We start from the raw sequence: 27194 nt of genomic DNA on the forward strand, positions 1-27194 counted from the left end.
GCTGATCTCCTTCAGAATGGACTGGTTGGATCTCCTTGCAGTCCAAGGGACTCTCAAGAGTCTTCTCCAACAACACAGTTCAAAAGCATCAATTCTTCGGTGCTCAGCCTTCTTCACAGTCCAACTCTCACACCCATACATGACCACAGGAAAAACCATAGCCTTGACTAGACGAAACTTTGTTGGCAAAGTAATGTCTCTGCTTTTGAATATGCTATCTAGGTTGGTCATAACTTTCCTTCCAAGGAGTAAGGGTCTTTTAATTTCATGGCTGCAGTCACCATCTGCAGTGATTTTGGAGCCCAGAAAAATAAAGTCTGACACCGTTTCCACTGTTTCCCCATCTATTTCCCATGAAGTGATGGGACTGGATGCCATGATCTTCGTTTTCTGAATGTTGAGCTTTAAGCCAACTTTTTCACTCTCCACTTTCACCTTCATCAAGAGGCTTTTTATTTCCTCTTCACTTTCTGCCATAAGGATGGTGTCATCTGCATATCTGAGGTTATTGATATTTCTCCTGGCAATCTTGATTCCAGCTTGTGTTTCTTCCAGCCCAGCGTTTCTCATGATGTACTTTGCATATAAGTTAAATAAACAGGGTGACAATATACAGCTTTGACATACTCCTTTTCCTATTTGGAACCAGTCTGTTGTTCCATGTCCAGTTCTAACTGTTGCTTCCTGACCTGCATACAAATTTCTCAAGAGCTAGATCAGGTGGTCTGGTATTCCCATCTCTTTCAGAATTTCCCACAGTTTATTGTGATCCACACAGTCAAAGGCTTTGGCATAGTCAATAAAGCAGAAATAGAGGTTTTTCTGGAGCTCTCTTGCTTTTTCCATGATCCAGCAGATGTTGGCAATTTGATCTCTGGTTCCTCTGCCTTTTCTAAAACCAGCTTGAACACCAGAAAGTTCATGGTTCACATATTGCTGAAGCCTGGCTTAGAGAATTTTGAGCATTACTTTACTAGCATGTGAGATGATTGCAATTGTGTGGTAGTATGAGCACTCTTTGGCATGGCCTTTCTTTGGGATTGGAATGAAAACTGATCTTTCTCAGTCCTGTGGCCACTGCTGAGTTTTCCAAATTTGCTGGCATATTGAGTGCAGCACTTTCACAGCATCATCTTTCAAGATTTGGAACAGCTCAACTGGAATTCTATCACCTCCACTAGCTTTGTTCATAGTGATGCTTTCTAAGACCCACTTGACTTCACATCCAGGATGTCTGGCTCTAGGTCAGTGATCACACCATCATTATTATCTGGGTCATGAAGATCTTTTTTGTACAGTTATTCTGTGTATTCTTGTTATCTCTTCTTAATATCTTCTGCTTCTGTTAGGTCCATACCATTTCTGTCCTTTATCGAGCCCATCTTTGCATGAAATGTTCCTTTGGTATCTCTGATTTTCTTCAAGAGATCTCTAGTCTTTCCCATTCTGTTGTTTTCCTCTATTTCTTTGCATTGATCACTGAAGAAGGCTTTCTTATCTCTTCTTGCTATTCTTTGGAACTCTGCATTCAGATGTTTATATCTTTCCTTTTCTCCTTTGCTTTTCACTTCTCTTCTTTTCATAGCTATTTGTAAGGCCTCCCCAGACAGCCATTTTGCTTTTTTGCATTTATTTTCCATGGGGATGGTCTTGATCCCTGTCTCCTGTACAGTGTCATGAACCTCATTCCATAGCTCATCAGGCACTCTATCTATCAGATCTAGGCCCTTAAATCTATTTCTCACTTCCACTGTATAATCATAAGGGATTTGATTTAGGTCATACCTGAATGGTCTAGTGGTTTTCCCTACTTTCTTCAATTTACGTCTGAATTTGGCAATAAGGAGTTCATGGTCTGAGCCACAGTCAGCTCCTGGTCTTGTTTTTGCTGACTCTATAGAGCTTTTCCATCTTTGGCTGCAAAGAATATAATCAATCTGATTTCGGTTTTGACCATCTGTTGATGTCCATGTATAGAGTCTTCTCTTTGTTGTTGGAAGAGGGTGTTTGTTATGATCAGTGCATTTTCTTGGCAAAACTCTATTAGTCTTTGCCCTGCTTCATTCCGTATTCCAAGGCCAAATTTGCCTGTTACTTCAGGTGTTTCTTGAATTCCTACCTTTGCGTTCCAGTCCCATATAATGAAAAGGACATCTTTTATGGGTGTTAGTTCTAAAAGGTCCTGTAGTTCTTCATAGAACCATTGAAATTACTTATAAATAAATCTTTAATGCAATATTCTTATGAACAACATATTAGAAATAATTAAGTAGAAATGTTCTTTATGACAGTGGGTCAGTGTAAAGAAGTTCATTTTTCTCCTGTCAGTTAAACCTAGGAGTTACTTAAGTTTTGAATCTTGCCTCAAGAAAAATGTTAATAATATTATCCTCAATAAGTAGCATAAGATGAGGATCATGTTTGAAGTTAGGTGAGATTTATTTAGACATACTTAAGCTATCTTTATGGTCTTAAAAAAAAAAGTGAAAAGTTGAACCTAGAACTCAGGCTAAAATGCAGAATGAAAAACATTTCAGTAGAGAGAATAAGAGAGAAAGAAAGAGAGACTCCTAGAGGAGAGAGAGATCTCTCACACTTGCCCATTAGTAAAGAGGAGCCTCTGTCCCTTGATGTTAACAGAGGCCAAGTGGGGGATTTGGACATCTACTCTCACATGTAGTCATGTACGGATGAGAGAGTTGAACTATAAAGAAAGCTGAGCCCCGAAGAATTGATGCTTTTGAACTGTGGTGTTGGAGAAGACTCTTGAGAGTCCCTTGGACTGCAAGGATATGCAACCAGTCCATCCTAAAGGAAATCAGTCCTGAATACTCATTGGAAGGACTGATGCTGAAGCTGAAAGTTGGTCACCTAATGCTAAGAGCTGACTCATTGGAAAAACCTTTATGCTGGGAAAGATTGAAGGTGGGAGGAGAAGGGGACAACAGTGGATGAGTTGGTTGGATGGCATCACTGATGTGAGGGACATGAGTTTAAGTAGGATCCAGGAGTTGGTGATGGACAGGAAAGCCTGGCGTGCTGCAGTCTATGGGGTCACAAAGAGTCAGACATGACTTAGCAACTGAACTGAACTGAACTGAACTCTCACATGGCAATAAACAAGTGTCCCAATACCATTCCCTGCTGCCATACCTCAATTAAATTCAACTGAAACAGAAGTTTTAATAATATTCAGAGTCTCATACGGTAGTGTCCAAAACATGCACACTTCAATTAAAACTCATTCCTTATACAAAGAACCAGGAAAACAACACTCTTTAAGTGGTAAAATTATGGAAATGGGGAACAAATTAGTGGCTTCTTAAAGTGAGGGATGGAGAGATGAGTGAGTCTATAAAAGGGACATATAAGGCATTTTTGAAATGACAGGTACGTCTTGATGTATTATTTTCAACATATTGGCTTTTATATTGAACTATATTTCTGCTAGATTTCCCACTGGAGGAAAGTAGGTAAAGTGTACAAAGTTCTCCATGATTTCTTACAAATGCATTTAAATGTATGATTAACCTCAAAATAAAAAGCTTAATGAAAATATGTATTAGTAATAAAATTAATATGAAAGAAAACTGTTATCAGCAAATATTTTAATTTGTTGATAAGAGGCCTTCTCCATAAGAAATTGAGAAGATATTTTTTAGATTATTAAAAAATGCACTGCAGTCTAAACACATCACGACCACATTTGCGTTGTCACACACACACACACAGGTGAAGATTTTCATGCTCTTAATTGCTACATGGCAGTCTAATTTTCTGGATGAACTGCTGGACAGCCAGCCTTACATGCAAAGGTAAAGCCATGTAAGACACACGAAGAAGCAAAGTGAAACAAGGTCATTATCAATGATTTTGTGACTGGATAACCTAACTAAAATTAGAGTACTCATTATTTACATAAATACTTTTCTCATCCTACAATTCATAAAGTGTTTTTTAAAATACATTTACTGTTAATATTTATAGAAGTGATTAATTGCAGCTGTGCATTATGTAGGTGGACCAAGGGGCTTTACTATTTTTTTTATTTTGAGTTTTATCACCTGAAATAGAGCAACTATATAAACTATCTTAGTGTTTTATTTTGAAAACATAAAAATATTAAATATATTTAATAATATATATACTGTATGTGTACATGTAAATATATAAAAAATATTTCCAAAATGTCAAAATTCTAGAAATGGAGAACACCTGAGTGGTTGCCAGTGGTTATGGATGGCTGATGGGTGGGTCTATAAGATGGCAGTATGAGGTTTTCATTTTGAATATGTATTTATACATACATATACATCACTTTGCATATTTGTGTGTACACTCATACACATCAAAGGACTTAGCCTCGCCTCTGACATGCATTAGCTGTTTAATTTGTAGTAATCATTGTTTTCAATAACTATTATTATTCCCAATAATATTATCTTTGAAATGAATGATGTTAATATACCTTAGAATAACATTAGGAGAATTAAAAGGTAGTAATAAAAAGTAGTTGTAATGCAGTCATGCCTTGAAGAATAAGCATCATTTTCTGAAGCAGAAAAAAGAGTGAAAAATAATTTCAGTCCAGAACAATTTATTGTCATTGAGTGTAGATCTATAAACATTAGCAATATCCATGAAACAGAACAAAAGGATCAATGATCTTACAGAGGCACCCGGAGTACTGCTACCTCACAGTTTCAGCATGACACCAACGCACAGCTCTATTTTACAGAGTATTGAATTTGCTTCATATTGAAAAAGTCATCCATGACATCCTCAATCACACTGATTCAAAAACGATAGTAAACAGGCTTTTAACTAAGATAACTTATTATCCTAAATTGTCAGCCTTGAAAATCACTAGAACAGAGAGAAACAGAAAGGAAATGAGATGTGTTAAGAGATACGAGCAAATAATATAGTGTGAATCATTTTTAAAATAAAGAGGCTATTAAGCACAGTGACAAAATATCTATGACGCATATATTTAATATACGGGAGAGTCTTCAAAGCAAAGCAGAAAAACATGCTGAAACTCCAAAGTTCTACAAATCAGATTTAAAGTTATAGTTCAGTAATAAAAGGTTAAAGGGTCAGCACAATATCAGTGTGAAAATCCAAAATCACATATTGAGAGATCCAGGCAATATTTTTTCTGATGCAACTGAGCCTAAACAGGAAGTGTTCATGTTCCAAACAGAGATGTTATTGTGCTCTAAATCTTTAATTAATTGAAGAAAAATATTTTTATTACAAACTAGTATTTATTTCATCGGAGAAGGAAATGGCATCCCACTCCAGTACTCTTGCCTGGAAAATCCCATGGATGGAGGAGCCTGGAAGGCTGCAGTACATGGGGTCACTGAGGGTTGAACATGACTGAATGACTTCACTTTCACTTTTCACTTTCATGCATTGGAGAAGGAAATGGCAACCCACTGCAGTGTTCTTGCCTGGAGAATCCCAGGGATGGGGAAGGCTGGTGGGCTGCCGTCTATGGGGTCACACACAGTCGGACACGACTGAAGTGACTTAGCAATTTATTTCATTGTGTAATATCTAATCTATATTATATAATCTATGCATTCTATATCTACATTATGTCTGTATAAAGTTCACAATGTTATACCTGTTACAACCCACTGTACCTCACCTATCTCTAAGGCATTAGAGATTTTTATAGGGGTTTTTTACATTGATAAAGTAGTCTCATCTCAGCCTTCCACTTTCTGTATTCCCATCTCCATTTCTAATTAAGAAGGTCTGTAGTAGGGGCTACTTCTCCTGCCCTGAGTTGAGATAGCTGCTTTTTTTCCCACAACAGGAGGAGATTGATTGGTTTAAAAAGCATGTTATATACTTTAAAAAGAGATGTGTAGCAATGCAAGTTTATGCAAGTTTATCCTTAAAATGCAAATTTCTTTGTATTCATACATCATTCTTCCATAAAGTCATTTTCTGAATAATTGCCATTTGCCAGATAGCATACCGATAGCCAAGTACACCTACTCTAGGTACAAAAGAGTTTTCCTAAGATTAACATTATTAACCACTCTGTTTCATTTATGCATTAAATAGAGGTAATGATATAAATCAATATAAATATTGCTTTGGTGATCAGAAAGATAATGTGAGAAAAGTACCTAGTACGTTAAATACTTAGCAAATACATGTCTACTTTGTAAAATATCATTATAATAGAAATGCATGTAAGAATTTCAAACTTGAAAATCCTCAAATGATATTAAAGGAAAATATTAGTCTCTTTTCCCTTCCTGTATATTATTTCCATTTTTCAAGGGTAGCTTTTTTTATTGCATCAGTGTTTAGTTCTTAGTATATTTTAAAACTGCCCTGTCCAACACAGTAGCCACTAGCTACATATGGATATTTAAATTCACATTAATTAAAATAAAATATATTTCTTTAAAAGACAGTTTCTCAGTGATGAAATTTCAAGTGCTCAGTAGTCCTATGTGTGGAGTGTCTATCCAGTTGGGCAGTAGAAGTAAATTCATCATTGCAGTGTGCCTTAAGCGGTATACTTAGACATTGGTATTGTTATCTTGAAGAAAGTGTTAAAGTATCTTGATAAAACTTTCACATGGCCACAACTTTTCTTGAAAAATTCTATAGTAATTAACATCTAGGAGGCCATAGTTAAAATTCTTAGATGTTTCATAACGGCTTTTTTGTCCTCCTGTGCTTTGGAAAAAAACTGGCTTCCACGCTTCAGACTCTACAAAGTAGGTGTCTTATGTCTGAATTCCATTTATTTTAATTAAAACTACATCCTCTATAAATACTGGAGGCACAAATGGAAGGAAGATACTCTCAGAAAGTCACAAGGAAATTGACACTGGTTGAGAAAGAGAAGGAATTTCTGTCTTCCTTAGAATTTTCACATGGGCGAATGCCCAGTGCATTATGCACTATTTATGGATTTATAGTAATTCTCTCATCCCTTTCCTTCTTTCTTATCCTTCTCCCTCTCTCTTTCTTCTAATGACTTAAACCAAATTCCATTAAGTTAAATGCATTTCTGTGGTGATTCCACCTCCAATTCTTGCTTTTGACATTATATATAAACTCTCTAGAGAAGAGATTTTGAAGCTTTTAATATAACTTATTTACAGACACATTCCTCCTGGTTTCTTAGACAGCTCCACCATATTTTTAGACCCAGGCTCGGACTGGTAAAGCGTCTGTCTGCAGTGCGGGAGACCCGGGTTCGATCCCTGGGTTGGCAAGATCCCCTGGAGAAGGAAATAGCAACCCACTCCAGTACTCTTGCCTGGAAAATTCCATAGACTGAGGAGCCTGGTAGGCTACAGTCCATGGGGTCGCAAACAGTCGGACACGACTGAGCGCCTTCATTTTCATTCTAATGCAAATTATTCCATCTATTCAGAATTTTTTTTCCTGTTTTCTTTTCTCTTTTCATTTCTCTGTTCCTTCCTTTCCCTTCCTTTTTTTTTTTTTTTCTTTTTACCTAAATTCAAATAGCCTTGCCTTTTCCTGAGGGCAGGGGAGCCAACTGGGCTTGAGGCTAATTTTAATCACATTTCTCAGGATGTGTCCTTCATTAATGATTCCTTTAAAACTTGCTTATGAAATCTAAGCTTAGAGAATTCCCACACTTCTACCTGGCAGAATAAATTACACATTTTTGTTGTCTTCTTCAGTACATGTTTGAAGTTCAGCTCAGCTGTATACTTCATAACATACGTATCAGCTTGTTATATTCCAAAAAAATTATTAAAAACTTTTACTTAATTGATGAACCTTCCTCCTAACCTTCATGTCATTGTTTTAAGTTGCATGCATTCCTTTATGGTCATATCAATAGAATTTTAAGAGGGGAAAATATGAATATGTATAGTCAGTCTGCTGATGTCTGAATGTAGAAGCTGAATGCATATCTGAAATGTGTTTTATATGGAGTCATATTATATAAAATGACACCTGGGGCAGCAGTTTGTATGCAGCGCTAGGTTGCCATTTAATCTCTTAGAATGGGAAGTAAAAGTGCTAAGAGGCTTAATGCTAGGAGATTAACCTCCTCTGCTGGACAGCAAAGTACAAAGCCCAGCTTTTGTCTGGATGTAAGAAGTAAAATTCATTCTCCAGGGCTCACTGCAGAATCGGGCTGAGTTTGGTACCCAGCTGAAATTACAATCTTGTTTAGCTTTCTTTCTTTCCCTATTCTGTTTCCTCCAGCCTCCAGTGATTTCTCCTGGGAAAGTTCCTTAATATATCATTTGCACCTGAATCTTTGGCTCAGTGTCTGCTCTATGAGAACCAAGACTAGGACGTTCTGATGCTCTGAAATGGTGGTTGATGGTTGGATCACTTGTCTTCCAGATCACTTGCTGTTCATATCACCAGGCATTGTCATGAGGATGCATCTCTGGTATTAGGTGAAGTGATAAAAATCCTGGTGTGCTATAGAATTGCAATTGCTGAGAATTTTACTGATGTTAAACTTCTATTGTTGTTTACTCACTAAGTCATGTCATTCTCTTTTGCAAACCCATCGACTGTAGTCCATCAGGCTCCTCTGTCCATAGGATTTCCTAGGCAAGAATATGGAAGTGGGTAGTCATTTCCTTCTCCAGGGGATCTTCCTGACCCAAGGATAAAACCCACATCTCCTGCATGGCAGGCAGATTCTTTACTACTAAGCCACCAGGGAAGTCCATGTTAAACTAGCAGGATAATAATAGAAAGGATGCATTTTGAATGAATTTTATACATACGTATGACATTTGAGGGGTGGGCTGGGGATAGTGATTACAGGAACCTTGGATGTGAGTGTTTATTTCTGAATGACATTGATGCACTGAAAAGAGAAAATAACCACTTGGGTAGGTCAATTACCAATTTAAGGAAATTGTTAGAGTGTGTATCCAAGTTATCATGTATTAATAAAAAGATGAATTTTCAGGCCTCTGATGAAGAACCTAATACTGGTTAAATGCAAGGATACTGCCTGTGATATATGCATACTACAGTTTGTAATAGATTGCTCTGAACCTTCTGGGAGTGGATTTTGGGAAAGGGAAGTAAAAATATAAATAAAGCTGGATAATGGAGAAGTTTTTTATTTGGAAATGCTCTCCTATGCCTTTTGTATCCTGGCAAGAACTCTTGGTGCTAAGTTTGATGTTCTGGAGGATGCCCTTTTGGGAATTCAGGAAAAAGCACACTAAATGAAATCAAGTTGCCAAAACTGCTGTGAAAGAGTATGAGTTTGGGAGAGATGAAGTGAGCAGGGGTATGATGGTTTTTTAATTTGAACATAGGTTGATTTCTTCTTTCCCCATTGAAATCAAATGGTATTTAAGTATTTATATGAAAATAAGGACCCTAATTGTTCTGTTCTAAGTCACCTGCATCACATGCAAATCTTTGTGATCCCATGGACTGTAGCCTGCCAGGCTCCTCTGTCCATGGGATTCTCCAGGCAAGAATACTGAAGTGGGTTGCCTCTTCCAGGGGATCTTCCTGATCCAGAGATTAGATCTGTGTCTCTGACATCTCCTGCATTGGTAAATGGGTTTCTTGAGATAAATGTAATCTAGTATTCTATCTTGCAATGGTCCATCATGCCCAAAGACATCTTCTCAAATTTGTCCTACAGAAAAAAAATTCAACATTCAGAACAGCTTGTTAGTAATTCAGGCCGTGTCCTGAAGTTGAGGTTGCTGTAAATTCTTTGGGAGAAGATATAAGTGTATTTTTACCTTGTTTTATTAATCAGTCAAAAAACTGTCTCTCTGATTGAAATAATTTTAATTTTTAAATCAATGCAGGCTGCTATGCAACTTTTCCAAAATATTTAAAATGGATTAAATCTTTTTCTTATATTGTAAACCATATGGTCAGATACAGTGTATTATATAATTTTCTTATTGTACATTCACTTCTGAAAGATACTCCCACTATGTAATCTCAATTAATATAGATTAAGATATAATATGTATATGTATACATATGTAATATATAATAATATGTAATATGTAATGCATAATATAGTATATGTAATATATAATAATAATATGTTTGGTTGAAAAAATTATGAAATTCAAAATATATTGCCATTTGCAGAATAAATATTTTTTTTTGGAAAAAGGAAAACTTTATCTGTAAGGAATTATCCAGTTTAACTTTACTTTTGACATAATCTTTATTTTCATATCTCTTTCTGTTTGTAAAAAAAATAACTGATCCATTTGCCATAATTCTTCAGGTATACAGAGAGAGAGGAAAAATTATCATAAATGCTTGAAAATAAATGTTATTTGACAAGTTCCACACGTGTGCCCACTTCTTCCTGCCTTCAGTCCAAGGTGGCTTTGAGGGGATTTTTCACTGTAGCGTTACCATTTTAGTTATACATTATCACACTAATAAATATTAAATTCACTTTTTTCCTATTCTAATTTCTTTCTTAATTCTATTTTTCCTGAACTACTGACCATTAAAGAGTCTTCAGTCATGAGACACAACCAAGTAAATGGAAGTTTTGCTATATTTTTTATGATTTAAAAAAATGTAAAGAATTAGGATTCCTTATATGTAAACATATGTCTCTTCATTTACCATATGTCTGTTATTTTCATATTAAATGGATTATCCTTCCTTTTTATCCAGAGAAGTACACATGTCATTCTAGTCTACTGGTCTGATATTAACAATCTTCAAAATGTCATCTCTACGCATTTCTGAGAGCTATATGTAGAATCATCTCAAGTGAGTTTAAGAATAGTTTTCCTCCAATCTGTCTTCTCAAGGCTTCTCCCTCTCCTCAATAACATAATACAACTCCTGAAACTAAAGACGTCATGGATTAGCTGTTCACAGGTTTTATTTTAACTGAGAAGATTACAGAACAACTCAACCTTGTTTCAAAATTGAGAAAATCACTCTCACTAATTCCACAACACATTTAACTAATCCACTAAAATACAGCAATTAGCTGGCAATTAAACTTCTTCAAAGAGATCTTTTTTTTTTTTTCCAGTTATCTCTAGTTCTTTAAATACAGGCCACAACTAAAGCTTTCTCCACAATGAAGAAATCCTTTGCCCCTCTAATTTCCTTTTTTCTTAAAAGAGAGCAGTTAAGAGAGGGACAGGTAAGAACATTCCTCTTTTCTTTTGCTAGGCTTTTGCTCTCTGATGAACAACTATTTATGAAAGAACACACCTACATCTGCCAAATATCTGTATCTATCCATAGATATCTATATCTATTTAAGTATCTGCCTATATATGTATATATATATACACACACACACATACGTACATGGTCAGTTGCTTAGTCATGTGTCTGACTCTGCAACCCCATGGACCACAGACTGCCAGGCTACTCTGTCTGCTGGATTATCCCAGCAAGAGACAGCAAAAGAGACACAGATATATAGAACAGTCTTTTGGACTCTGTGGGAGAGGGAGGGGGGATGATTTGGGAGAATGGCATTGAAACATGTATAATATCATATAAGAAATGAATCGCCAGTCCAGGTTCGATGCAGGATACAGGAAGCTAGGGGCTGGTGCACTGGGATGACCCAGAGGGATGGTATGGGGAGGGAGGAGGGAGGGGGGTTCAGGATTGGGAACACGTGTACACCCATGGTGGATTCATGTTTGATATATGGCAAAACCAATACAATATTGTAAAGTAACTAGCCTCTAATTAAAATAAATACATTTAATTAAAAAAAAAAAAAAAAAGAATATTAGAGTGGGATGTCATTTCCTCCTCCTGCAGAATCAGGGTTTTTTCCAATGAGTCAGCTCTTTGCATCAGGTGGCCAAAGTATTAGAGCTTCACCTTCAGCATCAGTCCTTCCAATGAATAGTCAGAATGGATTTCCTTTAGGATTGACTGTTTAATCTCCTCAAAGTCCAAGGGAATCTCAAGCCTCTTCTCCAGCACCACAATTCAAGAGCATCAGTTCTGCAGCCCTCAGGCTTCTTTACAGTCCTATTCTAACACCCATACATGACTACTGGAAAAACCAGAGCTCTGGATAGATGGACCTTTGTCCGCAAAATGATGTCTCTGCTTTTTAATATGCTGTCTAGGTTAGTCATGGCTTTTCTTCCAAGGAGCAAGTGTCTTTTAATTTCATGGCTGCAGTCACTGTCAGCAGTGATTTTGGAGCCCAAGAAAATAAAATCTGTTTCCGTTTTTTTTTTTTTTTTCTATTTATTTGCCATGAAGTGATAGGACCAAATGGCATGACCTTAGTTTTTTGAATGTTGAGTTTTAAGCCAGCTTTTTCACTCTCCTCTTTCATCTTCATCAAGAGGCTCTTTAGCTCCTCTTCACTTTCTGTTATAAGAGTGATATCATATGCATATCTGAAGTTATTGATATTTCTCCCAGCAATCTTGATTTCAGCTTATGATTCATCCAGTCAAGCATTTCGCATGATATACTCTGCATATAAGTTAAATAAGCGGGGTGACAATATACAGCCTTGACGTACTCCATTCCTAATTTTTTTTTTAACTCTTTAAATTTTATTTTATTTTTGAACTTTACAATATTGTATTAGTTTTGCCAAACATCAAAATGAATCTGCCACAGATATACCCGTGTTCCCCATCCTGAACCCTCCTCCCTCCTCCCTCCCCATACCCTCCCTCTGGGTCGTCCCAGTGCACCAGCCCCAAGCATCCAGTATCGTGCATTGAACCTGGACTGGCGACTCATTTCATACATGATATTATACATGTTTCAATGCCATTCTCCCAAATCTCCCCACCCTCTCCCTCTCCCACAGAGTCCATAAGACTGATCTATACATCAGTGTCTCTTTTGCTGTCTCATACACAGGGTTATTGTTACCATCTTTCTAAATTCCATATATATATATGTGTTAGTATACTGTATTGGTGTTTTTCTGGCTTACTTCACTCTGTATAATAGGTTCCAGTTTCATCCATCTCATTAGATCTGATTCAAATGTATTCTTTTTAATGGCTGAGTAATACTCCATTGTGTATATGTACCACAGCTTTCTTATCCATTCATCTGCTGATGGGCATCTAGGTTGCTTCCATGTTCTGGCTATTATAAACAGTACTGAGATGCACATTGGGGTACACGTGTCTCTTTCCCTTCTGGTTTCCTCAGTGTGTATGCCCAGCAGTGGGATTGCTGGGTCATAAGGCAGTTCTATTTCCAGTTTTTTAAGGAATCTCCACACTGTTCTCCATAGTGGCTGTACTAGTTTGCATTCCCACCAACAGTGTAAGAGAGTTCCCTTTTTGCCACACCCTCTCCAGCATTTACTGCTTGTAGACTTATGGATCGCAGCCATTCTGACTGGCGTGAAATGGTACCTCATAGTGGTTTTGATTTGCATTTCTCTGATAATGAGTGATGTTGAGCATCTTTTCATGTGTTTGTTAGCCATCTGTATGTCTTCTTTGGAGAAATGTCTATTTAGTTCTTTGGCCCATTTTTTGATTGGGTCATTTATTTTTCTGGAGTTGAGCTGTAGGAGTTGCTTGTATATTTTTGAGATTAGTTGTTTGTCAGTTGCTTCATTTGCTATTATTTTCTCCCATTCTGAAGGCTGCCTTTTCACCTTGCTAATAGTTTCCTTTGTTGTGCAGAAGCTTTTAAGTTTAATTAGGTCCCATTTGTTTATTTTTGCTTTTATTTCCAATATTCTGGGAGGTGGGTCATAGAGGATCCTGCTGTGATGTATGTCGGAGAGTGTTTTGCCTATGTTCTCCTCTAGGAGTTTTATAGTTTCTGGTCTTATGTTGAAATCTTTAATCCATGTTGAGTTTATTTTTGTGTATGGTATTAGAAAGTGTTCTAGTTTCATTCTTTTACAAGTGGTTGACCAGTTTTCCCAGCACCACTTGTTAAAGAGATTGTCTTTAATCCATTGTATATTCTTGCCTCCTTTGTCAAAGATAAGGTGTCCATATGTGCGTGGATTTATCTCTGGGCTTTCTATTTTGTTCCATTGATCAATATTTCTGTCTTTGTGCCAGTACCATACTGTCTTGATAACTGTGCCTTTGTAATAGAGCCTGAAGTCAGGTTGTTCCATGTTCAGTTGTAACTGTTGTTTCTTGACCTGCATACTGGTTTCTCAGAAGTCAGGGAGGGTGGTCTGGTATTCCCATCTCATAAAGAATTTTCCACATTTTGTTGTGATCCACACCGTCAAAGGCTTTAACGTAGTCAATGAAGTAGATGCTTTACTGGTTCCCTTGCTTTTTCTATGATCCAACAGATGTTGGTACTTTGATCTCTGCTTCAAATTTGTTCAAGCCTTGTCTAAATCCAGTTCGTACATCTGGAATTTCTTGGTTCACTTACTGTTGAAGCCTAGCTGGAAGACTTTTGAGTAATACCTTGTTAGCATGTGAAGTGAGTGGAATTGTACAGTAATTTTAGCATTCTTTGGCATTGCCCTTCTTTGGGATTGGAATCAAAACTGTGCTTTCCTATACCTGTGGCCACTGCTGAGTTTTCCAAATTTGCTGACATATTGTATTTACCAGCAACATCTTGTATAATTTGAAATAGCTCAGCTGGATTTCCATCACTTCCACTAGCTTTGTTATAGTAATGCTTTCTAAGACTCACTTGACTTCATACTCCAGAATGTCTGGCTCTAGGTGAATGATCGCACCCTAGTTGTCCAGGTCATTAAAACTTTTTTTTTTTTTTTTTTGTAGCATTCTTCTGTGTATTATTGCCACCTCTTTTTAATATCTTCTACTTCCCTTGTGGCTCAATTGGTAAAAAATCTGCCTGCAATGTGGGAGACCTGGGTTCGATCCCTGGGTTGGGAAGATCCCCTGGAGAAGGGAAAGGCTACCTGCTCCAGTATTCTGGCCTGGAGAATCCCATGGACTGTATAGTCCATGGGGTCGCAAAGAGTCAGACGCGATTGAGCGACTTTCACTCACTTCTGTTAAGTCTATATCTTTTCTGTCTTTTTTTGTGCCCATATTTGCATGAAATCTTCGTAACTAATTTTCTTGAAGAGATCTCTAATGTTTCCCATTCTATTGTTTTCCTGGATTTCTTTGCATTGCTCACATTTTAATCTCTCCTTGCTATTCTTTGGAACTCTGTATTCAGATGGATATATCTTTCCTTTTCTCCTTTGCCTTTAGCTTCTCTTCTTTTCTCAGCTATTTGTAAGGCCTCCCCAGGCAATTATTTTGCTATGTTGCATATTTCTTTTTCCTTAGGGATGGTTTTGATCTCTGCCTCGTGTGCAATGTTATGAACCTCCATCCATTGTTCTTTGGGCACTCTGTCTAGCATATCTAATCCCTTGAAACTAATGTCACTTTCACTGTGTACTCATATTTTATTTAGGTCATGCCTGAATGGCCTGGTGGTTTTCCTACTTTCTTCAATATAAGTCTGAATTTTGCAGTAAGGAATTCATGATCTGAGCCACAGCTCCCAGTCTTGTTTTTCCTGACTGTATAGAGCTTCTCCATCTTTGGCCATAAATAATATAATCAATCTGATTTTGGTGTTGACCATGTGGTGATGTCCATGGGTAGAGTCATCTCTTGTGTTGTTGGAAGAAGGTGTTTGCTATGACCAGTGTGTTCTCTTGACAAATCTCTATGAGACTTTTCCTAGCTTCATTTTGTATTCCCAGGCCAAGTGAAAGTTAGTTGTTCAGTTGTGTTGGACTTTTTGCAACCACAGGAACTGTAGCCCACCAAGCTCCTCTGACCATGGAATTCTCCAGGCAAGAATACTGGAGTGGGTAGACTTTTCCTTCTCCAACAGATCTTCCCTACCCAGGGTTATAACCCTGTCCTCCTGCACTGTAGAAAGATTCGTTACCATCTGAGCCACCAGGGAAGCCAAACTTGTCTGTTATTCTAGGTATTTCTTGACTTCCTATTTTTGCATTCTGGTCTGCTGTGATGCAAAGAACATCTTTTCTTTTTTCTTTTTTGATGTTAGTTCTAGAAGGTTTTGTAGGTCTTCATAGAACTGTTCAGCTTCTTAAGCATTAGTGATTGGGTCATAGAGTAAGATTACAGTGATATTGGATAGTTTGCTTTGGAAGTATATATATATATATATATATATATATATATATTAATGTAAGGTAATCCAGATTTCAATGATGAAAACATATAGATCTGCATGAATGTATCCAATTTGAATGATAAAATGGTATTTAACATGTAATCTGAAATACTGGCTAGCCATTTGTTTTTTCTTTTCTTTTTTCTGTTGACTAAAAAGCTCACTGTTCAAATCTCTCCCAGAACAATGAACAATATAGTTTGAGGACTAATTATGTTTTCCAGTACAGAACATGGAAACTCATCTCATGTCTCATTGGCAGAACACCAACTTAAAAAAAGTATGAGATCATACCACCACCAAGCACTTTAATGCGATTTTCTTCCTGATTCCTTTGGTTATGACACTTCTGTATCTGGAATGCCATCAGCTATGACCTTTTCAGCTTGCAAAAATCTTTTAAAGACAATCATCAGTGCCATAGAGACAATGAATGTCTTTAATCTTCTTTACCAAAAGAAAGCTCCCATTTTCTACATAGAGTTTTACTGAAAATTCATACTAGAAAGTGCCAAATCACTTTATCTATCATCTCCTGAATAAACAAAATACTACCCAATCGTCTACTTTCGGGTTCTTCAATTCCTCTAGCCTGCTTCATCTCTACTTATCCTCTTTCCTTACTGAATTAATTCTGGAAACTGGTTTGGGGCTCCAAAAGCCTTAATTGTTCTTCAGATTACATAAAGTTGCTCTAGTTATACAGCCTTGTATTAGCTTCTATTATACTATTTAACATAGATACAATTTAATATTTTTATATCTGTTTAATAAAAGAGAAACAGATACATCTGTCATAAACATTGTTGCAGTCTGAAAACATAAGCTAGTTATTGTGCTATCATATATGTTCAATATTTATGGAATAAATGAGGGAATAAATAAATATTTCCTCCAATTTAGCATATGCTCTTTTATTGGCATTAGAATTGGAATTTATCTATGTGTATTGTGAAACTGAAATGTTTAAATCCTAGGGCAGAAATCTTTTCAAGGTAAAGTTTAATGTTTCAAAATATTCAACATAGTTAAACCTATTCAGAACCGAAAGATCCACAATATAGTCTCAAAAATACCTATGCTGTTGATGACAGTGTTTGGAGAAGAATAGGCTAGTGGAAGAGGTAGAAGCCTCACTGAAATGGGTTGAGGAGTGAATGAGCAGTCAAAGGGAGGATGGAAGCGATTCACTGGGAAAGTTACTGAAATCATGAGACATTCTGTGTGTTACATATGTTGTGGTTGCTGTTGTGGATATCCATTTTCAATAAGACAGATAAAAGTGTGCTTAATGTCAGGGAGCACCCCACTCCAGTACTCTTGCCTGGAAAATCCCACGAATGGAGGAGCCTGGTGGGCTGCAGTCCATGGGGTCACTAAGAGTCCGACACGACTGAGCAACTTCACTTTCACTTTTCACTTTCGTGCATTGGAGAAGGAAATGGCAACCCACTCCAGTGTTCTTGCCTGGAGAATCCCAGGGACAGGGGAGCCTAGTGGGCTGCTGTCTATGGGGTCACACAGAGTTGGACACGACTGAAGTGACTTAGCAGCAGTAGCAGCAGTAATGTTAGGGAACTAAGACAGTAGGGATTTTAGAGCTAAGAAGGATATGTAAATAATAGATACAAATGTCCTTGAAAGAGAAAAAATCTGGAACCATTTTATTTCTGAGAAGGATTAGCCTTATTTGGTGATAGGTGGAACTCCCTTGCTTTCTTACTGATCCAATAAACATTGGCCATGACCTTTCTTTTTTTTAAATGGTGAGTTTCAAGTCATCTTTCTTACTCTCTTTCACTCTTTTTAAGAGGCTCTTTAGTACCTTTTCACTTTCTGCCATAGAGTGGTATCATCTGCATTTGTGGGGTTGTTTATATTTCTCCCTGCCACCTTGATTCTGGCTTATGATTTATGCAGCATTTCATGTGATGTATTCTGAATACAAGTTAAATAAACAGGGTGACAGTTTACAGCCTTGTCATTCTCCTTCCCAAATTTTGAACCAGTCCATCATTCCAAGTCCAGTTCTAAGTGTTGCTTCCTGACCTCCCTACAAGCTTCTCAGGAGACAGATAAGATGGTCTGGTACTCCCATCTCTTTAAGAATTTTTCACAGTTTTTTGTGATCCATGTAATCAAAAACTTTAACGTAGTCAATGAAGCAGAAGTAGGTATTTTTCTGGAACTCCCTTGCTTTCTTCCTTATCCAATATATGTTGTCAATTTGATATCTGCTTCCTTGGACTTTTCTAAACCCAGTTTGTCATCTGGAAGTTTTCATTTCACTTACTACTACTGCCTAGTTTGAAGGATTTTGAGAATAACATTTTTAGCATGTGAAATAAACACAGTTGTGCAGTAGTCTGAACATTCTTTAACATTGCCACTCTTTGGGATTGGACTGAAAGCTGACGTTTTCCAGTCCTGTGACCACTGTTGAGTTTTCCAACTTTGCTGCTATATTGAGTACATCATTTTAGTAGTATCATCTATTCAGATTTTTAATAGCTGAACTGAAATTCCATCACCTCCATTAGCTTTGTTCATACTAATGCCTCCTAAGGCCCACTTGACTTTGCAATCCAGGATGTCTTGCTCTGGGTGAGTGATCACACTATCATGGTTATCCTGGTCATTAAAACCTATCGTACAGTTCTTCTGTTCATTCTTGCCACCTGTTCTTAATCTCTTCTTCTATGTCCTTATTGTTTTTGGCCTTATTGTGTTTATCCTTGCATGAAATGTTCTCTTGTTATCTCCAATTTCTTGAAGACATCTCTATTCCTTCCCATTCTATTGTTTTCCCATTTTTTCTTTGCATTGGTAATTTAAGGAGGCCTTTCTCTCCTCACTATTCTCTGGAACTCTGCATGCAGTTGGATATATCTTTCCCTTTCTCCCTTGCCTTTCACTTTTCTTCTATCCTCAGCTATTTCTAAAGCCTCCTCAGACAACCACTTTGCTTTCTAGGATTTCTTATTCTTTGGGATGGTTTTGGTAATTGCCCTCTATACAGTTAAGAACCTCCATGTGTAGTTCTTGAAGTACTCCATCTACCAGAACTAGGACCTTGAATCTATTCCTCACTTCCACTGTATAATCATAAGGGATTTGATTTTGGCCATGTATGAATGGCCTATTGGGTTTCCCTACTTTTTTTTTTTTTTTTTCAATTTTAGCCTGAGTTTTGCAATAAGGAGCTCATGATCCGAGCCCCAGCCAGTTCCAGGTCTTGTTTTTGCTGACTGTATAGTGCTTCTCCATCTTTTGTTGCAATGGACATAGTCTCATTTCAGTATTGACCGTATGTAAATGTCCATTTGTAGATCTGTCTCTTGTGTTGTTTGAAAAGAGTGTTGCAGCAACCAGCATATTCTCTTGACAAAACTCTGTTAGCCCTGCTTCATTTTATAATTTAAGGCCAAACTTGCCTGTTATTCTGGGTATCTCTTATGTTCCTCCTTTGGCTTTCCGGTTCCCCATGGTGAAAAGGACATATTTGAGTGTTAGTTCTAGAAGGTGTTCTAAATCTTCATAGAACCAGCCAACTTCAGCTTCTTCAGCACTGGTGATTGGGACAGACTTGGTGTGATATTGAATGGTTTGCTTTGGAAATGAATTGAGACCATTCTGTCTTTTTTGAGGCTGTCCTCAAGTACTGCATCTCAGACTCTTTTTTTTTTTTTTTTAAATCATGAAGGCTACTCAGTTTTTTAAGGCATTTTTGCTCACAGTAGTAGATACAATGGTCATCTTAATTAAATTCACCCATTCCTGAACATTTTTGTTCACTGATTCCTAAAATGTCAATGTTTAATCTTGCCCTCTCACATTCAATTTACCTTGGTTCATGGACCTAACATTCCAGGTTCCTATACATTATTGTTCTTTACATCACTGGTCTTTATTTTCACCACCAGACACATCCACAACTGAGCATCATTTCTGTTTTGGCCCAGACACTTCATTCTTTCTGCAGCTGTTAGTAACTAACTGCCTTCTATTCTTCCATGGTAGCCTATTAAACACCTTCGGGGTTCAATATGACTGGGGGAGGTCATCTTCTGATGTCACATCCTTTTGCCTTTTCATACTGTTCATGGTGTTCCCCTAGAAAGAATAGTGGAGTGGGTTGCCATTTCCTCCTCCAGTGGACTGCATTTTATTAGAACACTTCACTATGATCCGTCCATCTTGGGTAGCCCTTCAGGGCATGGCTAATAGCTTCTTTGAGTTATGCAAGCCCCTTCACCATGACAAGGCTGTGATCCATGAAGGAAATTAGTGACAAGATACTGAAGGATTTTCTTTATGATATTTTTGTCATAGATAAGGGATCAAGACAGAGGTAGTAAAGAAGAGTTGAAGGATGTTAGAGAAATACTGAAACCTCTGTTGCACTAAGTCAAAGCATGGGTTACGGATGGGCATATAGAATTTCTAAATAATTTTGATGGCACAGTTATGTTAACAGATCAAACTTTCTAATGTTTCAATCCCCCATGCTACCTTTTTCTAAATAGTGTTTAGGAGTTAAAGGATATGTTCAGTCAAGATAGGGCAAGAACTTGATACTGACAAGTAATTAAAGTTGTAAACCATGTAGATGGGATGAAGAAGAACATAAAGAATTGAATATTTTAGAATAAACAGAGAGAAAAATGGGGTAAGTGAGTGTTATTATGTCAGAGTTTTAGTGCTTTCTGAAATCTCTGAGTGAGTTTAGATCTTAGAGTTGTATTTGTTATGGTTTCTTAAGCTGATGCCCATCATTTGGATTTCTGAATAGTTATCCATGTAAGGAATTCATTTTTTATTGTTAATCTTTAAAGATGAAAAATAGAAGTGTGTCAGGAGGATAATTTTTATTTTAATATTCAAATATTTAGGCAAACAGAAAAGGGAAGTGGTAAGTTTCCATTCCATGTAATCTTAATTTCATCAAATTTTATGTCTGAATTTATCATGGAGATTATGAGAAGAAATTCTGTGGTAAGACACTTTATTGGCTTGTTTGTTTCTATTTATCTGATGCTATGTGTGCATCAGTGAGTTAAGTTCTTTAAACTGCATTTCCATCTTGCTGCTGAGGACTGGAAAGGGTCTTTCTGAGGGCAGAGTAATAAAAGAAAATGGGAATTACCCCTATGGAAATAGGACATTGTCTGGGGAATTCTGAGTAATGTGCTTACTTTTCTTGTTTTGTAGCCCAGATATTTGGATTATTGCATTCTAAGGTCATGATTAATAATATAGCTGCTATTAATAATGAAGTAACTAATATTTACACATAATCCTAATTGTATTCTGGCCATTGTGCTAAGAGCTTCATGGAGATGATCTTAATTGTAACCATAGATTTAGTTGTAGGAAATATATTTATCTAACATGCTATAGATTAATTCAGAAAATGCTCGAGAACTTAAGTAACTTTCCCAGTATTACTGTTAGAACAAATCAGAGAGAAATTCAATTTGGGGAAGTGATCTACTCTGCTCTTTACAATATGCTTTCAGAAGTCTCTAACAATCACGTCTTTCTTGTACTCAGCCTGACAACTTTGCCAGATGAAGCAAACACATTTGCTGGTTCCTTTGTGTGAGTGAGAAATGGCTCTCTAAGTGTAGTTTCTGGACTGGTGGCAGTGGCATCAATTTACTAGGGATGCACGTTCTCCAGCTACTACCCCATAACAACCAGTCAGAAGTGCAGATTGCTAGTTGGGGCAATCTATCATGATTATGAAACACACCACAGTCTGAGAACAAAAACAGTGGAGTGTAAGGTCATAGCTCCTGAAGTTATTTGATTTGCTCCACTTAATTGTGCCTGAGAAGCTTCGACATTTGAATGCTGGATTCCGTGGTTAGGCATTTTTACTTTCCAAGCAGGAACCTCCCATTCCTGTACTATTACACGTTGAGATCAATACTTATCTAACCCCATTCTCCCTAGATTCTTTAGACATTCTTCAAGTTTTCTGAACTATAGATAATACCGTTATTACCGTTATTATCTGTTAGAGGTGGTAAAACTTGCCTGGCTTAAAAAAATGTCTTTTGTTAAGTGATCATTTTTTTCTTTGGTAACTCAAACGCTCTTTGTTTCTCTCCCTTTTCCATGACACCATAATCATTCTGCAAGTTTCCACTGGTGCTCCTCATCTGACCTCACTTTATAACTAGGATCTTCTATAGAATTTTCTACTCGATTTTCTCTACACAAAATTTATAGGTTGGACTGTACTCTAAGCTTTGTGAACAACTCAAGTCAATATCTAATATGCCAGGATTACTATTTTAAGAGAGTTATGAGAAAGTTTGAATTCTATTAATTTGTGTTTTTCACAACATTCCTATGGGCTAGTCAAACTGGGTCACTTTGAAGATGTGCTTAGATTTTTAAAGGCTTGGGATTATTTGTGTTTTAGAAGACTAATAACTTTAAAGACTAGCAGTTTAAACATTATTTCCTCACTCAGGACATATTTTTTCTTAAAAATATGTTTACTATTTATAATCAGTTAAAAGAAATTGGAAAGAAATACCATTAAAATACTATTCACATTGTAATGTATCTATTCTTCTTGTGCTTTTATTCTCATTTTACATGTCATTTCTTTTCTATTGTTTTCATCCTTTTGTTTAAAAATAAATTGGCAGGCCACATTAGGAAATATGAGCTAATTAAAAATATTTCAAAACAGCTTCTTCTGGGCTTGATCATGAGTTTATTATTATATTTTTATTTGCTTATAAAGCAAACTTTGCTTTTTTTCTAAGATGTATATCAGTTACCTTAGGTAGACTGGCATGTCATAACTGACAAACTGATAAACACCAAATTCATATCTCTATTCTGCTAACATTACCTCTCAGTACATTTTACATTGCTCTTGTCGATATTACTTGTCTTTTAAAGCATTTGAAATCAATTAGAGAACTATGTAATGAATGGCACCTGCATTCTGGTGTCTAAAAATGTTTATAAAAGTGGATATAATGTTTCTGGGTGGGGAAATCTTTGCTTACTGAGTAAATCACAGGCATTAGTAGCAGACAGTCTCAGCTTTGATGTGCTGAAAAATCTATTCTCAGAACACTCTTCATACTATAAATGACTCACTAATAAATAATTTCAAATAAGTCAATACTTCCTTAGTAACATAATTTTTAAGTTAAATGAAATGTGTACATTTTTGTTCCCACTATGGCTAGTGCAGAAGGACTATGCTTGCCATAATAATACACAATAACTGAAGGCTTTCACTAGGTATTAATTAAAACTTTGTGTACTGATTGAATAGCATATACCAATTAAGTATTAACTATATTAGACTGGGATCTTTTACTGCAACACATTTTCAGTGATCAGGACACACCTCCTGTTTGAACTTAGTATCCCATTAAATACATCTTTTGTTCAATATATTAAAAAACCTGCAGGCTTTCATACTTTTATATTTTTCCATTTTTATAAATGATTAAGTTGATAAAACAATCAATTTATTTCATATTGTTCTGGTCATACACAAAATTATTTAAGTTTAGGCATTTCCATTTATGAATTATTGCAATAAACTGAACTAAGATATAAGAGATACAAGATATAACTGGATATAAGAGATCACAGGAAGACAATCTGGGGCCCAGAAGGCTTAGGATGAGACACAGGTCCATAACTTGTATGTCATAGACTTTTAGAGAGTCTGTCTACAATCAGCTCTTCCCGCCAGCACCCAAGAGACTTGGAGTAGACCCAGCATAAATACCGATCCGTGGTTTGGCATATCCCCTCCATATTCATGTAAAGAATATAGTACCAATGATATTTCTCAACTAGCCTTATTGTAATTTAAATAAGCAGAAAAATCCTCATATGAATACAAATGGTAATTCATGAAAAAAAATACTCCAAAGGCATATTATACCATTCTATTCTTATTTCTCATGTTTAATTGCATAAATCTATTGCCTGAGAATTTTCAGAGATCTCATTTTGATGTGTAGCAGTTTGCCTCTCAATATTTTTGAGAGGCATTGTAATGTTCATATAGTGAATTATATTTAACGTCAATCCTTTCATTTCTAACCAATATAATAGTCTATAGTCCCCCTTTCTTTATCATTATATAGTTTTCTTCAAAAGCTCTACCACCTGGAGCAAATGTTACTTTTTGATAGCTACATTTACAATTTGACTCAAAGAAATTTTCCTTTTCCTTCAGGTTGGGACATTATGTGATTTTGACAGATGAATAACATGACTTATAATGCTTTTACATTCATAGTTTCCTAAACTAACATTCTATTATTCCTCATTTTAAATCTTTATTTGTAAAAAAAATAAAGATTGCAATATTCTTTTTCAGAAATTGTTCCTTTCCACATTCTTATTCTCCTTTGCTTTCCTACTGTCCATGATAGGCTCATTCTAACTTTGCAGCAAGATTTTACACACTAGAAAGCAGAGAACTACCATCAAGTCAAATAAGAAAGACAGGTGAATGATAAATGGGAAAAGAAAGCATCAATGTAGCACTCCAGTTACATACTCATTACTCATTACTTAAAATGTATTTAAGAAAACCAACATTTGTTTAGTAACCTGGATAAACTTAACTTTTACTCACTCCTTGAATCAATTTCATTTTAAAGTGATGATAGATCAAAATTACTTTTCATTGTAATGAAATCATTATGTATCAAACAGCATTTGAAAAGCTAGGCTACTAAGATCTTTTCTCTACTTTTTTCCCCATCTAAACACAAAGAAATTCTCATAAAAAGTGCATAACTGCAGTTTTTGCTTCTCTGATAATGAAGCTTCCTAATTCAAAAATACATAGGATCATAGATAGTAAGTGATTTATTCAATTTTGCTCTTTGTTGGTTTCCAAAAGCAATATAATATATATCTAATGGCTCAGGATTGGGTCTGATTCCCCTGAGGCTTGTTCCTCACCTTTCTCTGCTTGCTCTGGAACACTAGAGTGCTGATCACTGCAGGCAAATTGTCAAGCCCTCCAAGTCAGTTAAGTATTTGGCGAAATAAAGAGGGGCATTGTAAAACCCAGAGGGCAGGAGAGAGAAGGGAAAAGCTTAGATTTTTCATTCTTTCTCTCTCTCTTTCCCTCTCTTTCTTTCTCTTCCCACTTCTTCTGTTTCTCTATTGGGCACATATCCAGTACTAAATTGAATTTTCTGCCAGTGCCCTTTTTTCTCTAGTCTCAAATAACACTGCTTTCTCCAGCCCTAAGAATTTTTTTGGTTTCTTTCCATTGATATTTCCTAGGCTAATTCATCACATCCAGTTTGAATTTTCAGGTCCTTGATCAATTATGTAACTGATTCCCTGCATGAAATTCCTGAGGCTTAAATGCTTAAGTGTATTTCCAATTTCTTGGTTGTTCCCTGACTGATACATACAGTACTTAAAAATAAGCTGTTATAAGGATGATCTCTATTATACCCTATATAGCATTCAGTCAATACATACTTTTCTTTTAATAAAACCTCAAAATCTCAGAGTTGCAATGGGTCTTAAAACTCAGACATTATGACAGTACACCTAAATATAGTTCTTAACAAAGTTTCTCCAGGCTTTGTCAGATATAGACAGGCATTTCACCTATTATCTTAAAAAAAAAAAAAAAAAAAAAAACTTTCTTCATGTCAAATTTAAATCTGACCTATTTGGCTTGTATACATTATTCTATGTGGTTAAGAGTCTACATATTCCATTATATAAACCTATTTTCCTTATCTGAAAAACTGAGAAAACATTGCTTCAGAATTTTTGCTAAAAAACTTAAAGGAGATGAGGAGTGTTAAAATACCTGATGACTCTGGGAAACATTGATTTTCTTCCCCCTTTCTTTCTCTAATTCACATTCTCCACCTTTTAACATTATAGATTATTGGATATTTGAAGGATATCCCTCAAATTTCTATCATCAAGTTTAAGCACCCTAGACTATTCAACCATTCCCCATAGAATGTAGTCTTTTTCTTTCAGGTCACTGTTCATTAATTTCTCATATAGCAATTCCTGTTTCTTGCAATAACTCTCAAATGGCAACACCTGAAATTCAGGTAATTTTGTTTATAACCAGAACATCCCCCATGGACGTGTTTCAGTATATGGGCTGCAAAGAATTGGGCATGACTGAGCAATTGATCTGAACTGAACTGAACTGAACCATAACTGAACTGAACATAGCTATAACAGAGCAAACTGTGCTTATCAATTCACTCATTTCTAGGAATAAAGACAATGTACAATAGCATGCAGGACAATATGAAGAAAAAAATATTTTGTCCTTAGCTCTAAGATATCACTGATTATTAAGCATACTTGATTTCAGGTGTGCTAAAACATAAAAGGTCAGTTTTCATTCCAGTCCCAAAGAAAGGCAATGCCAAAGAATGCTCAAACTACCACACAATTGCACTCATCTCACACACTAGTAAAATAATGCTCAAAATTCTCCAAGCCAGGTTTCAGCAATATGTGAACTGTGAACTTCCAGATGTTCAAGCTGGTTTTGGAAAAGACAGAGGAACCAGAGATCAAATTGCTAACATCCGGCTGGATCATCGAAAAAGCAAGAGAGTTACAGAAAAACATCTATTTGTGCTTTATTGACTATGACAAAGCCTTTGACTGTGTGGATCACAATAAACTGTGGAAAATTCTGAAAGAGATGGGAATACCAGACCACCTGACCTGCTTCTTGAGAAACCTATATGCAGGTCAGGAAGCAACAGTTAGAACTGGACATGGAACAACAGACTGGTTCCAAATAGGAAAAGGAGTACGTCAAGGCTGTATTATTGTCACCCTGATTATTTAACTTATATGCAGAGTACATCATGAGAAACGTGGTCTGGAAGAAGCACAAGCTGGAATTAAGATTTCTGGGAGAAATATCAATAACCTCAGATTTGCAGATGACACCACACTTAAAGTGAAGAAGAACTAAAGAGCCTCTTGATGAAAGTGAAAGAGGAGAGTGAAAAAGTTGGCTTAAAGCTCAACATTCAGAAAACTAAGATCATGGCATCCGGCCCCAT

This window comes from Bos taurus, chromosome 12 (genome assembly GCF_002263795.3).
Source record: "Bos taurus isolate L1 Dominette 01449 registration number 42190680 breed Hereford chromosome 12, ARS-UCD2.0, whole genome shotgun sequence".
NCBI classification, from domain to species: Eukaryota; Metazoa; Chordata; class Mammalia; order Artiodactyla; family Bovidae; genus Bos; species Bos taurus.